Source organism: Hylaeus anthracinus, unplaced genomic scaffold, assembly GCF_026225885.1.
Source record: "Hylaeus anthracinus isolate JK02 unplaced genomic scaffold, UHH_iyHylAnth1.0_haploid 12000, whole genome shotgun sequence".
Classification (NCBI taxonomy): domain Eukaryota; kingdom Metazoa; phylum Arthropoda; class Insecta; order Hymenoptera; family Colletidae; genus Hylaeus; species Hylaeus anthracinus.
Window position 1 is genome coordinate 7,984,829 of NW_026534347.1, and position 19,622 is coordinate 8,004,450.

The 19,622-nt window shown below is 38.5% G+C and overlaps 1 protein-coding gene across 4 annotated transcripts in view; it reads left to right on the top strand.

The window, feature by feature from the left end:
- The window catches only part of LOC128890183 (zwei Ig domain protein zig-8-like), a 290,530-nt gene that overhangs the window by 119,312 nt on the left and 151,596 nt on the right, over nucleotides 1-19,622 (top strand). Inside the window, exon 1 of one of the 4 annotated variants that reach the window (XM_054148464.1) lies at nucleotides 16,042-16,913. The exons of the other annotated variants lie outside the window; for them this stretch is intronic. The gene's annotated coding sequence lies outside the window, so the exon portion shown is untranslated. Of the gene's footprint in view, nucleotides 1-16,041; nucleotides 16,914-19,622 lie in introns of those variants that run through there. 4 annotated transcript variants of the gene reach the window in all.

Sequence of the window (19,622 nt, forward strand, 5' to 3'; positions counted from 1 at the left end):
TAGAATTAATTATAAATGACAGATTTGACGAAGAATCGAAACTCTTCGTGAATTCTTTTGGGGACCTTCCGACCAGCGTAATTTCGTTCGGGGTGACTGAACTCCGAGCTTTATTTGCGGCAAACACTGCGTGAAATTTGAATTCGGTCGCGATGCAATGTGACGGAGCGACGCGGTGGCGCGTTGAGTGTCCTGGAAGTATGTACAGTAACGTGCAAAAGTTCTAGGCCATTTTACTGAATGGTATTACGTAATAACAAAAGGATTTTTTAAAGAAGGTCTTGAAATTCCGAGTGTTAGGTATGGTAGGTACACTTAAATGATATCGTCATTCAAGTTTTATTTTGTCTGTTTATTTTATGCTGATTAAATTATTAATAATGCAAATAAATTAAGCAGACAGAACAATTCTTTTTTTCACATAGCACCGGTAGTGTGCTAGTGATATACTGATATTAATTGTAATTATTTTTGTAATTCTAAAATAGTTTATACACCAAAAATATTTTTTGATGTTAACTCGCGATATAAATGAATAAATGAATAAAGCCACTTCTGAGTACCACTTCGGAAAACCTATTTTGTTTCCACGAAGAAAATACAGTAAAATGCCTGAAGTGATTTCCTCGCGAATGCTTCGGTGTTGTACTTGTCTAAAGGGGAATAAAATTCTTTAAACTGCGCGAAGCGAGGTGAAAATACCTCTCGATGTTTGAGGGAGAAGTATGAAATTGAGGAAGCAAGTCGACGCAACAGTGAATTAACTACTGTACTTTGATTTATTAAAGTACAGTACTGTGCTCGCCAGACCCATGGTCTCGAGGCGAAAGTATTGCTCGAAGAAACGATCTGTTTCTAGAAATTCCTGGTTAAGTGACTGCAACTTGAAGACAACGAGGAAAGAACGAATAAAGCACAGTAAACCACTGTTTCAAGAAACAGATATTGTTCGAAATCGTCAAAAGTTTCGCGGAGAGAAACTTCCTGCGAAATTTATCACAAGCATACGACGGCGGACATTGAAACTACATATTCAATCTTCTTAATGAATTGCCAGGGAGCTCTTTAAAAACGACTGAAAGGAAAAATACCATTTAAATGTGTGCATTTACTGCTATATTTAGTTTTAATTTATGAGAAACACTGAGGAGTGTTATGTAATCTAATTTAGCAGAGACGATACGTCATGGTAATGTCCATTGTGTAGTTTTAATTTTGGTACTGTTTTGTTTAAAGGAAATTACTACTTGAACGAGACGGTAGTTTCATAAATAAATTTTTGAACTTGTTTTGATTTTTCTTCATTCGTAAAGATAGAGAGTGTTTAAGCTTACGTTATATTATACTTGATATTAACATCCATCAACCTAAAAGTAGACTGAACAGTTCATCATCGCCAGCTCCAACAGGAATATATAATCCGTCTAAGAGTTACCACAGGCGAAGCGGCAATAACCGAAACACAGGCGCCAGCTGGATTCCATAAATTCGCCGAAGCTGGAGCGATTTCGTTGCACATGGTCCCGAGGTTTTGCGCGGCACTATACGGCGAACTGGCAACGTAAACTGCGTCACGTGAAAGCATCCCTTTTGTAAGAGAGGCGACGGATAATTATATCTAAGTCCCACGGCTCCACTTTGCTTCATAGATAAATAAGCGTGTGCCGCCGCGGCGCCTTGTCTGCGCGAACACAAACGCGTCTGCAGGTCTCTCAGGTGGGAACGCAACTGTGACTGGTTGCACCGTGAGACTGCGGAATCCAGAGTACGTCACGCCGCACGGAAACAATAGATAGATTAACCTCCGAGACAAGAGTACGGGTGAACGAGGTTTCCCTACGTAGCTAAACACGGCCAGCCACTGCGAACGAGGGAACCCGACGGGTCGTTTCGCAAAGTGGAAACACGTAACGAGGAAAACTGTATGGCCCTCGGCAACGGAAATGGACCCACCGGCGAGCCACGAAAGGAAGCGGACTGGGGAAACTTCTCGGAGGAGATTTGACTCTTTTCTATGGGCAGGTTTAGACATTTGTACTGTATAAGTAGGGGGAGTGAAAGGAAAAGATTGAATTATACACTGTGAAGAATGTAAGGAAAGAATATATTAAATAATATTGTTTGAAGGATATTATGAAAATGAAATTAAAATGTGAAAGACATGGATTAAGAATTATGGTAACTGTACACAAATGCGAAAATCATAGAAAGCTTCTTTTGAATGGAAATGAAAAATGAATAAAAAAAACAACTTGAATTATCATTTACATTTTTATGTATTACAATCTATACATTAAAACATGATATACATGAATTAATAATTATAGTAACTGTACACATTTGTACGGTATAAGTAGGGGGAGTGAAAGGAAAGGTTGAATTATACACTGTGAAGAATGTAATATAGCGAATATAAGGAAAGAATATATTAAATAATATTGTTTGAAGGATATTATGAAAATGAAATTAAAATGTGAAAGACTTGGATTAAGAATTATGGTAACTATACACAAATGCGAAAATCATAGAAAGCTTCTTTTGAATGGAAATGAAAAATGAATTAGAAAAACAACTTGAGTTATCATTTACATTTTCATGTAATACAATCTACACATTAAAACATGATAGACATGAATTAATAATTATGGTAACTGTACACAAATGCGAAAATCGTAGAAAGCTTCTTTTGAATGAAAATGAAAAGTGACTTAGAAAAACAACCTGAATTATCATTTTTATTTTCATGTACATTATAATAATAATTTCATCTATAAATATACGTATACACGTATCACCACGCATACACGCATACATGTACACAAAAATATGAAGAAAATTGTAGACCACACAAATGAATAACATGCAAGTAATTCTAAAAATAGTAACCAGTCGACTAAAAAGAGGCGCAGAAGGAATATTCCGGTTAATCCGCGGGTGGATTGATTTATAACGTACGATGATATTCAATTAACGCCGTTCCGCTGCATCAGCGCGGAAACGTGTGCGGTTGCTCGCTGACGCGCAGTCCGAACTGATAAAACACGATACACAGGTTAACGCTCAAGAAGAACCTCAACCGAACGAAGTGCACATAGGTGGCTAAACACGGATATCCACTCAGGGGGAAGTATGTATCTGGAGAGCCCAGGAAAGATGTTATCGAAAATCTGAGTTTATGATGATGTCTATGTATCTTTACGTCGACGCGGCTCGTGTGCTGTGAATTTAATCAGATCACGTTTCATTAGTTTAAAAGCACGGCCTCGACGAACCAATTTCCCGTATGATGCCAATACTTACTTTTTATGACTCGTAAAATGATAGCGTTTAAAAGGTTGCTGGTGTAATACCTGGAGATAATGGATTGAATCAAACAAGGATCTTCGGCGGATTTCCGGTGGAAAGAAGGTTTATAAGAAGATTGACTTTTGATCAAAGTCTTTCCTTGAATCTAATTTCTGTCACAAGGGAACTTAAAAACGAAGAATAATACATATTTTAACGTATTGCCTAAATTGTAATAAATTCTGCTAAGGACCAAGAGGGATAAAAATAAAATTCTAATTCTTCACAAAATCTTAAAAATTTAGATAAGACTGAATCGAAAAGTTGATGAAATTGGATGGAAAGCGATGGACAATAATCCTATAGGACCCGAATCGAAGTCACTTTCGATATGTTAAGCAGACCGAGGTGGGTTAAATTATTTAGTAGCAAAGGAGGGTTTCGAAATACTTTTCAAGTCTCGCGTCGAGGAGAGCCTAAACCCGTCTCAAGTAGGTCGCAACGCTCGGAAGTAGATCAACGCAAATTGGAGTATTTCGGGTCGATAGAGATCGATTGAGGCAGCTTGAGGTAAATCGAAATGAGTCGAACGGTAGCTGTAGCAAATCCAAGGGTGTCTAGACGTGGTCGGGGCATTTCGGAATTGATCGAAGCACTTTGGCGTTGGTTAGAGTGTGCCAAACCGAGTTCAAGTGTATTAAACTGAATCCAGATGGGTGTAACTGTACTCGATTTTCGGAACTGTAAAACGCGATGGAATTTAAACTTGTACTGTTGCATCGAAATTAATTTTGGTATTTGAAATGTTTTATATTTTTTCGGGAAAGAAACTCGTCTTTTCTTACAAACTAGTTTAATTAGTTGCGTAAGTATTTGTTTCTTGAATATTCCTATATTGTGAGTGTGATAATTTTGAAGTGTTTGATAACCTAAACGTAGTAGACTTAAAGCTTGCATCTGGAATTGTTTAAATTTGTAATATTTATTATAGTGTCTCGAAATAACAAATCGTCACTCGTGCGCATATGATATTTTCGATGGCTGGTAGAAACTATATCTTGAAATGAAATATAGACAATCTAGGACACGATGCATTCGGTGAAGACGTTCCTGGGCCTCGTGGGACGCGCTACCGAATATGTATCTGGGTCTCGCAGTACGAAACTCTTATTTATTTTTTTTTCTTTATGGAACGGTAGCTCTCTGATGCAGGAAAAGAAACATCGAGAGGGGGAAAAGTATAAAAAAGTCTATAACATTATTATTCAAAATATAATCACGAATAATAACTTCAAAAAATGAAACACTTGTATTGATTCAGTCTCGATGCGTTAATATATCAAACAAATATTTAAACAACAAAAAAGGAATGTTTTTGAATACCGTTATACAATATATTAAAATAACTTTAAAGGGGTAGATTCATGCCAAATGTTTGATGAACTGAAAACGAAACTCCACCTGGAGAACTCTAAGGAAATGTAAACAAGGCGTAAGTTTATTTTACTATTCTAATGTCCGAGTTAAACAAGTTATTCTCTCATCTATATACATAGTACGTTTAACAAACTATCCAGAGATACAGAGAAATCGTTAAATCCGATAACCCTCACTGTAGGTTGAACATTTGCACTCGAAACGAATGATACCGGAGTCATGCTAATAGATATCGATTACCTTTGACTAGAGACAGTAACTAATAAAGCCTCTGAAAATAGGAAAACCTGTATTGATAGTAGCTGCGCGTTGCTTCGACTGGTTATTATTAAGATGTATAACAAGCTTGAAAAGAGTATAAGGTTGGCAAAATGTGTAACAGACCTACAAAGCTTAGAAAATTTCAGTACACTGAGATGCTTCAAATATTCTGGCAGGTCTCAAAGGTACTAATACTTTAGCAAGCCTTAAAATATCTCAAGCATAGGGTGGTTCTTGGCATCGCGAGTGTCTCGAATGTTGTAAGTTCAATTTCCTAGGGATCAACAAAAATTTGTTGATCTGAGGGTGAACCTGGGGGGGGAGGGTCAACAAACAACATTATCAGGATAACAAGTTCCTCTAAACTCAGACATCGAAGTTTCAGGCTCCCCTGTAATCAATCTGATTTAACAAGATGGAGAAGGTAAGAACCCTGGGAAATCTCGCAGAATCTCAGGTCCTGTACGATCTCCCGAAACTCCCAGAACACCTAAAATCTAAATGGTGCCTTCGAGTTCTCCATTAGGCCCTGCAAAACTTCAATCATCTCTGTTAATTATACATATGATTTATTTGATTTAATACATTTGATTTAATTGGCTTTCATGAAACCAAAATCCTATGTATTGATTATTATTTATTTGGAGTTAATTCTGTTGGATTTTTATATAATCGTCTTCTGAATCGTGTTCCACGCGTGTCTTGTCTTCTACATCTCATCCTCTAGATCTGAGATCGAAATTTCCAGATCTTAACTAACCCTGTCTTTAATTATGATATATAATTTCTCATGAAACCAGAATCTTACGTATTAATTACTAGATATTTAATTCTGTAGAACGTTTACATATCTGTTATCCTATGAATCGTGTCTCACGGTGTGTTTCGCCTTTTATACTCGATCCTCCAGGTCCAGTACCGATAGCATCGAATCGTAGACGTCTCCTATCTCGAGTATCGAATCCCAGAATTCTACCATATCGGATTCGATCGCAATCGTGCGTACAACGTTTGGCAAGTCCAAAATCTTCCGCTATCAGATCTTATACGTCCCTAGTAGACCGAGTTTCCTGCTACCTCGAACGTCGCTACTTTACATTTAAAGTACTCTAACAACGGGTAAGTGTCCCCTCCGCAACGCTTGTTGCAGCGCACAGCCAATGCCGAGACATCCTTTACGAATGTCTCGTGTACTCCAGGGTAAGCGCAGCTTAACACGGATCAAGGCATCGGAAGGATCCAGACTCGGTTGCAAATTTGAACGGACGCGTTGAACTCCGGCCAAAAATTGTCGAAAGTATACCGACGTGTTCCGTCGTATGCAAATCGCGACATAACAGCTTAACAAAAGTGTCTCAACATAGAAAGTCCAATAAACGCCGATAGCGAACCGAACGTACCAAGAAGCTGCGATTCTCGCAATTTCGATGCGCGCTCGGTATGTGTCCGGAATTCCTGCGAGGGTGCTCCTCCACTTGAAGTTTTCATTAAACCGTAGAACTTCGGATTCTTTTACTGTCGTTGTACAGCTGTATTCGCGAGACGCTGCTCTGGTTACTTAGACGTTGGTCTTAAGAATTAAGTAACTGGAGCTCGGCTTAATTAGAGCTGGAAGGTAGATTGTTTCTTTTTCCTGCCGGCTTCGTGTTCTTTGCCTCTACCTACCGATGCGATCTGGCTTTCATGAAATCGTAATTATCGGAACGAAAGTGATTGGGATGAGCATGGATAAGCGGACATAAAGAGAGTCGCTGGACATTAAAGGAACGAGGAAGTCATTGCAGGGGTGGTTAGTTAGGGTTTTTTTTGAGGCCCTTTAACAGAAGAATTTTATCGTATGATGACTTCTTTTTCAGATCTATCGATAACCAATATTTTTGTATCACGTGATCTTAACCAACGCTTTTCTTCCGACTTGATTTACAAATTTATAGATTTCAAATCGAGAGGTATTCCACACATTCCAATATTTTTTTCAAAGACTGTAAAATAAAGAACGATTCTAATGTTTTTCTATCAATAACACTATTCACACAGAGCATAAAAATATTTTTGTACGAACTTATGAAATTTATTTATCGATTTATATTAATATAGATACCATGGAAGGTATTAAGAAATTCCGACATCGACAGGAGCTACTTTAACGTTAATACAAATCAACAAATAAAATTCATAAAGTTAATACAAAAATATTTTTACGCGCATTCCAAACAGTATTGTTAGTAAAAAAAAATATTGAAGTCGTCCTTTAATTTATAGCTTCCGAAAAATATTCCTGAAACGTCCTTGCTTTCTTGATCGTCACTCCTGAAAGATCCCTTAAACACGATAACTGATGAAAGCTGGTATCGCAGTAATGGAATTCCAAGATAGCGCGCAACAAAGTACGAAATCTTTGGAAAACAAAGGCTGTATTCTTTTAAAATTGCCAGGAACCGGTCCAACGGTTACCGAGTATACGTTTCGAGCTTGCAAGGCGAGCAGGACGGAAAATTTGAAGATAAATTTGCATTTTCACCGGCGACAACGTTAGCGGCAACTGTCGTCGCTGCCGGGCGTTACTTGAAAACATAAGCTGTGTACTTTTGAAATTGATCCATGTTGCGACTGATCCCACTGATCCTCTGCAAAGTTTCAACGTTTTCCGGAACCGGTGGAGAAGAGAAATTTAAAAGAAAATGCACGTCTTCGCGCACGGAACAACGGACGTCGTCGTCGTCGTCGCTTTAAATAGCGAACAGCGAGCGCCGAGAAAACATTTCCAATGAAACGTTTTCGCAGTTTCGAGCGAGTGATTTCTTTTTTTACTCCGTCGAAAGCAACGAATGAGTCGGTTTCGATCGATGGGATTCGATCAACGGGCCTGGGGAGGGGCTACAAAAGAACTCGCTTTTTATTCAAGCATGCCTTTATTCTGTCGAGCGGGGTAAAAATAAAAAATGAATTCCTACTCCTATCCGTGATCCGCTTAGAGCTCAAACAGTTCACAAATCCTTTTAACCGCGGTGCGGGGCTAACAGTGCGAGAACATTGGGAGAAAAAATAGAGCCTGCATTCCAAGCGAGACGAAGATTTCACAATAGAGAATTGCGAAAACGAAGTAACGATAAATGATATACAATAACTAACGGGCTGGCTTTAGAATACCAGAAATAAAACGTGTGGAATACCTTTTTGATTAAAAACGCTTTCAATTAAATGTTCCATTGATACTTGAATAAATAAATTTTGGGGCAAGCAGAAATACGTTGCATGATTTAAAGCGTTGACAAAACTATTGTTTCTCGTTGAATAATGATGGTGAAGGCAGTCACCGTAAATGAAAGCTGACATTTGTTTTGCTGGTTCGTACTGGGTTTCGAAAAGGTACAAGTTCGATTATGGAAGTTGATGGAAATTGAATAATTTGTTATAGAATACGTAAAAAGAAAATATTTCAAGGAAATTAAAAGTAAAAGATATTACTACGAGGTAAAGAAAATCTGGAGGATTTAATTAGGTAATAAAATACTTATAGAAATTCTGAAAAATATGTTTTATAAGAATCGTGCAAAAACGAAGTAACAAATTTTTAATTCACAATTAAATCAGTAAAAATAAATTGACATGTTGTAAAATAAGAAGCTGAAGGTTCGTTAAAAGTAGACACTTTGCAATATGCTTTCTTCCAGGATGAAATGGTCTGTTCGAAGAACGATGATATTTCTCACGAAGAAAAAAAAAATGCAATTACTGCTATAACTTTTCCTTTTTGGCGCAATTACGACTGGCCAGTCGTCTGTGCTTGATTCCGTCCGGCAAAAAGGTCCTAGTATTTGCTGACGACAGTGTAATTAGGCGTAGTCATAATCGTAAAGAAGAACGACGTCATCTGTGGCAGGTGGTGGAGGGGGTTCGAAATTGGAATTCCAGGCGGAAGCATCTTCTGTGCTCGATTCGTGATGGTACTTCAATAATCCATCGATTTACGTCGATGAATTTCATGAAAACCGACTGCTGCTCGAATGTCTTATGACATCTGCAACTCGTAATGGAATTGTAATATTCAGCGTGGATTGTGAATTTTGAATCAGGGGTAGTGAGATTTCACTGATTTTATAATTGGAATGTCGGTGAGTCAGAAAAAAATCTTTTTCGATTTAATATCCTCTGTTCCTTTCTCTCATCTTCGTAGAGTTTCTTTATCAGGCTAATTTAACCGATAGTATTAAAATAATAAGCATGATCTAGCAAGAAATATAAAAAAATATTTTGAATTGACTTTTTATGCCTTTCCTCTTAACGTTACCTTATTAAATATTATTTTTAAATCCATAAAATAAACTATGTATACTCCCGTCAACATAATCAATGGAATAACGATTCTCGCGACGAGTAAAAAATTGAATATTATCGACGTCCCGCAAGGTAGCAATTTCTTCTCAAGGCGTATACTTTCTCGTTAAGTTCAACGATTCACTGTTCAATGCTTTCCACGGTATGCTAATTCCAGCGAAATCGAGGCCAAGTAATTAAAGTTTTACTCAACGGCGAGTCTATTACTTTGAAAGTGTCGCGACGGAATCGATCACCGGGATATATATATATTCGTTTCTTCAGTTTGATTTCTCGGATTTATGGGCCACTTCGAATCGTTCTTGCATTATTCAAACTACATGCATTCGCGAGGACCTCCGGCTTCTTCCGAATAATCGAAATCTCGTTACAATTGGGCATTGAGTGGTTTCCAATATCATTATCAGGATTAATAAACGATAAGCTGTAACACTAAGTTTGTCTGCTAATGTAAACAGTGCTCGTTTGGAACATCAACCCTTTCAGACCTGGCGTCCGTAATTGAGGACACAAAATTTAAAAAAATTAACGACACTACCGTTTAGGGCGAATGTCCTTACTTGTGCACATGTAGAGAGACCACTTCTCCTCAAAAGCTACACTATTAGGACTTCTTTAAAAAAATTTTCCATATTAATTTTAGCTCAAGTTAACCTTAAAAATTAAATTACATGAAAACGAAAAAAAAAGCAATTTAGGGTTAAGAGGATCATTATCGATAATGATTCTGTGAGCATTTACTTCGAGATCAGTAATAGCAATGAGAATACACAAGACGTTCGCTATTCTTGTAGAATTATATTTTTAATCGAGAAGAAAAGCTTTGGACCAAGGAGTAATAAATGCACTTCAGAGCCTCGTGGTTTCAGAGTTTACTGCAGGTGGCCGAAAGTAACAAGAAGTAAACTGTCAGAAATGCAGAATATTATCTGGGACAATATCCCCAGAAATTGGAAGGCCATACCGACCTTATTGAAGCCTTTTTATACACTGAAACGTGATCGTCAGCAAGGAAAATTCCGCGCAAAGTAAAAGAATGATTCGCGGAAGCGCGTGGTGTCGAGAGCATCGAAAGAGGTCGGACCACCTTTCGTTCGACCTCTCCTCGGAACATCCACGCTTATATCGAACCTCGCTCCTTTATGCGCCATAAAACATAGGTAGCCGGCTCCTCGTATGCATACAAGTAGCGACAAGGAGATCCATAGTGCTCTTACCTGAAGCCGTTATCGAGCGATAAAGCCAGTCTCATCCGGAGCGGCACCTTTCAGATACAGTGTTTGTGATCGAACTAGCTGGGGTATCACGGTACACAGGATATTGTCTCTCGCGCATCTTTTCCCATAAAACTCTTAATGTCTCGCGCTGTGATCCGTTATTTTTAGCCGGTCTGGTCTGACAGTGTCACTCTTTTGAGAGAATTGTGCATCGAGATGATCGATGACACAATTCTATACAATGTTCAGACTCGAACGAACCTATCGTCGATTTTTTTATGTCAATTTGACAGCGAGATGGCACTATTGTGTCAGGATTTTGAGACGATGTCGATTTGAAGTGTCTTGAAATGGGGGTTCTATTTTATATTTACTGCGCTGTCTTATTGTATTGTATCATCTTTCAAGTATTATGTAATCTTTTTAAATCAGAAATTAAGGTTGAAATTGCGGTCTTCTGTTTCATTTCAATCAGCAGCTGTATATTTTAATATACTAATGCGATTGCACGAGTTTATTTTATTAGGTTGTCCCAAAAGTTTCTTTCGCTTTATTAATAAGTAATACATGCACGATATTTTATGTTTTATGTTACATTACTGAATTGTGCACGATTCGTTTTGCTCCATTACTGTTACAACGTGAATATCTATGAAATTAGATTGTCTATTTATATAAACACGACTACATAAAATAATTGAGCGGAACTCGCGAAAGAAACTTTCGGGACAACCTAATATAACGAATATGGATAAAACTGAGTGTATACAAATGAAAACTATTTTTGTTGCAGATCTGGTAATATTTATCTCGTAAATTATATTTGTGTATCTTGTATACCTCTATAATTTTATATTTATTGTGTTTTATTACATTCTTCTATTTTTCAAGTTCTTTTTTTTTATTAGAAGCTGAAGTTGAAATTGTAGTTTTCTGTTTCGTTGAAATAAACAAGTATATATTTTGATATATGCGCAATAATCGTATAAAATATGATATGTATTATATACTTAAGTATTGTCTATACTTAAGAATATGCTATAAACCTCAATTCTAAACATTGATGTGGGATAGGACTCCATTTGTGGCAAGTCACTAGAATAATACGTTATATGTCGCTATCATGGTAACACAATTGAAACCTGTAACCTTTTGTGTCTTCCAACGAGAACAGAATCGAATGCGGATATTTGAGTGTCATGGGTAACCACTTGAAACGAGATCAATGATGGTACCACCGTAATCTTGTTCCAAAAGATTTCGGAATTCAGCCTCACTTAGGTCGATTTGAAAGGACTCAGGTTGCCGGGCTCGGATTGCAAGGGACTCTGACTATCGATCACTGAAATATTGTTTATTATTATTTGTGTGAATTAAATATTAAGAATAAAGTGTTTAAAATATTCCTGAATTTGGCTTAGGAATATTTCAGTATATCACTGAAATATTGTTTATTATTATTTATGTGAATTAAGTATTAAGAATAAAGTGTTTAAAATATTCCTGAATTTGACTTAGGAACCTCCCTTTATGTGTTACTTAATTGTAAAGAAAAGAATCCTGACAAATAACTCATACGCAATAGTTATTAATTACATGTATCTCTTATTATTATATCTTTAACCTTATCCGAATATCCGTAAAAGTATAAATTCCCTCCCATTACTATCCCTTCTACCCCATCGTATTTACAAGCTCAAACTTCTGAAACAGTACCTGAATTTTACACAAACGCTTTCAAAACTTCTATCACAGAACTCACGAGAGTTTTCAACTACCTTCACCACCCTAATTTACCTACAAAATAAGAAGTTACCACCGTCAACCGGTGCAATTTACCCCGAACGGTCGGGAACCGCAACCGTTACCTCACAATACCAATCATCGGCATCGCCCCAGCAGCAAAAGGTTGGAATCTCCCAGCGAGAAGTACCTTTCAGTACGTGCACTCAATTTCCCCGATATCCACGAGTATTCGCGCGACAATGTCCCATACCGAACCGCAGGTTGGCGTTCCTCGGTAACGTTTCACCCTCTCGAGGTGGCATCAAAGGCTCGCGTAGGAAGCAATGCCCCGATACGAGTTCAGACATAACCAGAAATGAGAGAGGATTACGATCGGGAAGGACGAGCCTTGTCGGGGAGTAGGGGCTAGATATACAGGCACGTTCTCGTGTTACGAGATACGATGGTTCGACGAGCAAGAAGGAAGAACCACGCTATGCGCCCGCATTACGGTTTAACGGCGCACGTATAACGCCGGTGGTTACCGCCGGTTATAAAAGGAGGACACTTTAAAAGCTTCTCGAAAGTCAGCGCACACATGGCGCCCTTTTTCCATGCCCGTTTGCTCGGTTGCGTCTTCTAAATGCATGCGCCCGCTCTGAAACTTACTTAACGCCCGAATATCGCGCGTGTTCCAGCGTTTGCAGACACGGCTGCACCATCGAGGGCTGTTGGGACCAGACCTAGCCACGCGGTTTTCCGCTGGTCTCGGCTTTCACGCGAAACGTTTTCTAACTGCTTGTACATAGTTGTAAACGTCTTTCCCAGGCGTGCGCCCTCTTCGGCGCTGTGCCAGGCGAGGTGTGCACCTTGAAGGGCTTTCTGTGCTTTACCAGCGCTAGCAAAGATCGATTTTTGGGTTGATTCGCGAGTAACTTACGGTAACGAGTAATTGTACTTTCGGAGGACCTCCTGTAACAAACTTTTTAATTTGCCTGACAAATAGGGTAGTCGACGATGGTGATTGTACAGGGTGTTCGGTAACTGGTGGTACAAGCAAAAGAGGGGTGATTCTATTGGGTTGTCCGGAAAGTTCATACCTATTTTTAAGAAAAATTCAAAGGCATATTTGAATTTTGATGTATATTTATTGAATTATATATATACCATTTTGTTCCACAACCTTTCCACCTATTAAGGAATGTACACATGTTATTTATTTTCAGGCATTCCGATATATTCAGACCTGTACTGCCTACTAAAAATCGGCATGGACTTTCCAGACAGCCCTCTCCAGACACTACACGAAAAAATAATACGAAAATATAGAACAAAAATTTTTCATCGGACGCTTTGTTTCCAGAGAATCGACTTTGAATTTTCGCCGAATACGGGTGGACTTGATCGTGTCCCGTTATAATGAATCTCACTGTAGATCGATGTCTCTATCGAAGTTACGTTGATCAAAACTTCCAATGGCACGGAAATGTTTTCTTACTTATTATTTTACTATTATTATATAAAACAATCCAATACGTTAATATGCATACTTCTTCCCTTAGTATCTTTCAAATATTCCATCCAAATTATATCCTAAAAATTTGAATTAACAACGTTACATCGAAAAAGAAAAGCACCCCCTTAAGGCAGCAATTTTCTCTGCCAAAAATAAAGGGAATCTCTGCTTGGAATTCCAAGCTTCAATCGCCTTTCCAAAGCCACTGGCTTTTGCATTAAATATAAACAGTATGCTCATGTCGAAGCTCTGCAAATAGGTATGTTTACGAGTGCCCGTTTTCCATTTTTCGGCCAACCTTATACGCTCCTCCCCCCCCTCTTCATCTCCGTCCCCGTGTTTATCCGACATTGCGATCGGTATCCAGTACGCTCGAATGGTTTTCGATCGAGCTGCATCACAATATCCACGACGTGGCCATCATCGAGCGCGATTATATCGGCCGTGAAAGCAGGCTCCAATTTCGCGATGTTGCTTCGCACGACGATCCTTGCTTTAAAAGACCACGCGTAAAACGGACTACCGCGAGGGAATATTTTTGACCCACTGAAAAATACCCTGGTCTCCATTTTATCTTACGAACGTCTCATGTCTGGAAACACGCAAAAATATGTGCTTTCGCGCTTGGACAGCTTCGGGTTGCCATCACTTGGTTGCACTGTTTTGTAATTTTTTCTGTCTCGTCTATACGGCAGACCTATCTAGTTCGTGAGCTAAAAAATATAAAATCAGTGGGTGTTGTCAAATATGATTTAATTCATTCGGAAATCAAATTTTAATTGCATCTCGAATTTCCCATTGTTATTCCTATGTATTTTGAGAATGTATAATAATATTTCTGAACATGGAAAGTATTATATGTTTATTTCAAAATTAAATTTCCTTATAGAGGACTGAGAACGGATACCATAATAATAACATACTTAGATTGACATCGTTGTATATGAAATTGATAAACGTTCTATATTTTTATAGCAGTCGTTGACTCGTCTAGTGACTTCTCAGTTTAATTATGATCATATGACTGGATAATCTAAATGGAAGATCATGTTCAACGAGACCAGTGTGCTCTAATGAAAAATTTGGAGGTAGATAAGATAAGCCCTTGGACCGCAATGTCGACTTGCCACGCGAGATTGTTTTCGACTCTTCGAAGAATCGCGTGTGAAACCGACGTATTTTATTTTTATTTTTATTTTTTTTTAATAATAATGGTACATGCACTTTCAACTCGAGCTTTTCATATTTAACTGGCAAACCTCGTTTTGAAACCTCACTTAAATTTAATGACTACGGAGAGCTCCACTTTTCAACCGTTTGCAAAGAATCTCGGCGTTCGAAAGTACTCGGACAAATATTTGATCGTACATATATTACTGAAATTTCCAAGACTTCTTGCTGTTATCGTAGAAACCGTATTCGCGCAGAATGTCCCGCGAGATGTTTCTCATATTTCATGATTTTCTTCAACCTCGTTCCTTTTACCCGTAGCGTCTTTCAAATCAGCATTTTCCAAACATTTTAGTCGCGTGACGTATCTTGAGACATGTTTAAAGAACACTTGCGGTTGCGTATAGTTATCTAGTTTTTGAAACGAGAAACATGTAAATAATGTTCAAATGTATTTCATTTTTTTTTTTGCATTCCTCAACTACTTCCTTATCGATTCATAGAATTTTTTTATCTCATATTTTACTCATTAATTACAATGTCTCGAAAAACACTTCGTGATACAATATAATGTTACTCAGTCAGTCAAGATTAGTAATATTATTACACATTTCTACGTGAAACAAAAACAAATTATGCAAGTGTATACCTATAATAAAGTCAAGAATAAATACAGAATTCGATAAAAATTGAAAAAGAGAACTTTATTTTGCTCACGAATGATTAAATTTCGTTTACGACAACATCGATTCGACCACGGTCAGGAAACTATCAGTGGGATTCTAATCTCGCACCAATGTTTTGTGTAATCAAGCCAAATTCCGGCACAAAGGACAGGGGAATGATGAAAAATTTTCGAGCCAGCGATTCTTTCATCAAATCTCCCCAGAGTTCTTCTATTTGTTGCATTCTTGCCTCATTTACGATCCCAATGAAAAACAAGCAATTAAAATGCCCATGGAAGAGGATCGCCGTGGCGTGGAAGTAATTTTACGTTCACGGACTCTGCGAACGCGTTGGTGTAACTTCTCGTTCCCCTTAATTAACCAAGCTCTAAAGAATATATAATTTTTTGGTAGGTCGAGCGAATTTTCGGGAGGGAGAAAACGAGAAGGTGTGCGGAGGACGGTCGTAAAATTTAAGCTGAAATTAAACGAAACTACGAGCAATCGGCGTTTCTCATTCGACGGTAAATTGAACTTTAAGTTCCACTTAAACAGTAAGTGGAAACGATGGAACAGGTCTTAGAATTTCAACCTTCCCCTATTACCCTATCGCTATGAATTAGTTGGACGGGTTTGTTTAACGAAAGTATTCGAGAGTGCTCATTAAGTATTCGCTACATCGGAGGGTTGATATAATTGCAACTTCGTTCTCTCGCTTCTGGCGACATAAATTTCAATCAACGAAGCGAGCTACCTGATCGACTTTGTAAACAGAGGAACCGGTATTAATTGAACCTCTGTTATTCAAATGGTATACTATTCGAACGTTCAACCGACGGGAATCCAGTAAAAGTAAATCCTTGTTGTATTCGGGGGTAGGTAGACAGAGATGGCGGAGAAGGGATTAGAGAGTTGAAGGGAATGCCGGTGGTAACTTTTCTCCTGGGTGAGCTGCTGAGCTCATCAATAAGATTTAATGTTTCAGATGGACCTTTACTCGAATAACGGACCAAGTATAAAAATGCACGCAATTTATTCGTTCAATGTGAAATCAGAAATTAATTGTGTTATTCAGATTGAAGATTGGATCGATCGAATAATATATATTCTAAAATCGTTTCTCTTTTATTCCTTTCTCGACGTTTTTTTATGTAATGAATTATGCACATTTCTGCTTCTCCGCAGGTCCTACTGTAGATGACAGAATTTATTTATGGCGTGCTTCCAAAAGGGTCGTGGCGAAATAAAATTTATGATTCGACTGTGCCAATAGCAAACTTTCCTGGATTGTATTCGAAGGTATAGAATTAGATTCAATTTAAAATACTGATAATCTACTTATAGCATACATAGGAGTGGTATTTGTATAATAACCTGATTTTCTGAGTTGCATTATTCGTTAAAAAATTCTCTGTTTGATTCGAATAATTGTGTCTTCTAATTTATCTACTTGTTTCGATAATAAACTAATCCAAGTCCACTGTTGTATAAGATCTAATAACAGCCCATACAAATTTAAATGAAACATAAACCAAAAAAAATATAAAATCAAAGTGCAATGCCTCGAGTGCAACATGCTTCCCAAAAATTGCACATGCCCAAAAAAGGAATCCAAATTAGTAATGAAGTTTCCATTGTGTCGCTAGCAACGTACTATCTACTCTACTCTACTAGAGTAAATACATCCTCATTTGCACGTGAAATAATTCCATAGAATAATGACGTTTCCCGACACGTGCGAAGGTGTAAACACAAACGCCTGATAGCTCGTCCAATTCAAACCAACGAGAATGCGAGGGGGAAGCGAAGCGAATGACACCGACGAAAAGAGAGCGAACAGTTCCCTCAGAGGGGCAAGACACTCAACGGAGCTGAATGTGTCAGAAGCCGTTGAAGAGCGACAGACAACTGCAAAAGAGACAGAAGCGAGGTAGCGCAAATTAGCGCCAGCATTAATAAAGCTGAAAGCTCCTTTAAAACGGCCCCTCCATGGGCCAAGGGAGCCCCGAGTAGTCCGTGTAAGCTATTACTCTCTTTTGTATACGATCGTTTTTCGTACTTGTTTCTCTTCTTTCGTCGAGAGCGTAATCTGTAAATTGACGTAAATCGACCGACCTGGTACACGAGATACTTTATTTTATTATTTATATTTTCGCATCATCGACGAATAACAAATTTCGTTTGGCGATGCAAGAGTCGAGGGGAGGAGATCGAGGTTACATGCAACGCTGTGATAAGTTTGCTATGTGTATTATAGGTTTCCGAAGAGAAATTATGCTTTTTTAATTTCATTGATTGTGGTTAATATTGAAGTTTATTCGATTGTTCTATATGGCTTTCAAAGAGAATCTTTGGAATTTTAAATATTGGCAAGTATAGAGTGTTTATTAATTTTCACAGGTAACATTTCAATGAGAAAATAAAATTGACAATCAAAGGTCACTGTTCTCCAATTTTAATTCTAAAGTATAGTTCAACCTACGTAATGTAGAGACTAGGAAAATTGCAATTAATTTCTCAGTTTATAGACATAGGTGCACCTAATTTAAAAAATTGTAAAACCCTATAATTGATGCTTCAGTATTCGCAGTGCGACATCTTCAAAGTAAAAACTACGTCGATAAGTTGAAAGAGAAAGTATCAATTCTAAAACTCTCACTGATTCGTAACACTGTCGAGTATGGATCTGCCTCTGTTTCAGAATACTGAAGAAGTCTAGACGACGAAAGAATAAACTTGATTGGTAGGAGGATTTCCCGAGTACAAAAGTCCCAACTGTACTGTTCTAAATCCTCTAACGTGTCATTAGAAGCATTGTATAGTTTTCACCCCTCATACTTGGATAAAATGTTTGAAGTTAATTGGCACCTTCTAATTCTTGTCTCTAATTACGATGACCCTTATGCATTCAAGGTCTATCCATCGAAAAAGAGCGATAACCAACCCCCAACCTCTAAATTTCTATTCCTCAAATGTTTTACGGCGAGATCCCTCGGTCTATCTTCGCGAGCCACTCGCTGATTCGTGACTCAAACGTCGGAAACAAGTTCCTCTCGTTGCTGCATTCTCCACTCGGCCGGCCTTTTAAACCCTGACGCCTCTTGTATTCATTTCCCCTGCCATTCTTCGCGCGCTACCCTCGGCAGCACCCTCTGTTCGACTCCACTCTCTTCCTTCACTGTTGCGACAACCACCCTACGCTTCTATCACGGGGGAGAAAGCTCATAATCTCGGAATTTGCCGCGAAACAACGGCCGGGCCAAAGGTATCTTCGTATGTATACGCGTCGGAGAATCGAGCGGCTTCGTTTTATTTCGGGGTACCAGCGACGAGATAGCGAACAGCCAAAGGGAGTAGGAACTAGACAAGGGGAGGAATAAAAATGTCGCTTCGAGAGAAGGAAGAATTTGTACGGGGATTTTCGTTTCTGGCTCGTTGCGCGATTGGCTTATAACGCCTTGTCCTAATTGCACGTCGCGTGGCGACATAATCGCGCGTAGCTGAGCCGCGGCAAGAGTGGAAGTAGGGCGTAGGTTCTGTTCGCGCTAACTTAAATGTCGCGCGACCGAGCGACAAAATTCAAACCAGCTCGAATCGTGTTGCTCCTTATTCAACTTTTAGTTACTAAAAGGTATTCTGAAAAGGATGTAATAGACTTGTGATGACAAACTCATTGCATCGCAAGTCCTCGCATCATCTTCCAAATGTCTGCGAAGAATTAATAAAACTTGGCATTCCACGCACCTACTTGTTATATCTAACGATATTGTTACAAGTTTGCAGCCATTAGCTCGCTATTACTCGCGACAAAGGATAAACAAATGATTCTTTGTCGCGAGTAATACCGATTACCAGGTCTCACCACGTGGAGGTTGCTGCGAGTGGAGACCCGCGAGGGAGATAGAAGGAAACAAAGTTCCTCCGATCTCTCTCTGTACAATCTTAGAAACTAAGTACGCGAAAAAGGAAATAGAAGGAAACAAAGTTCCTCCGATCTCCCTGTGTACA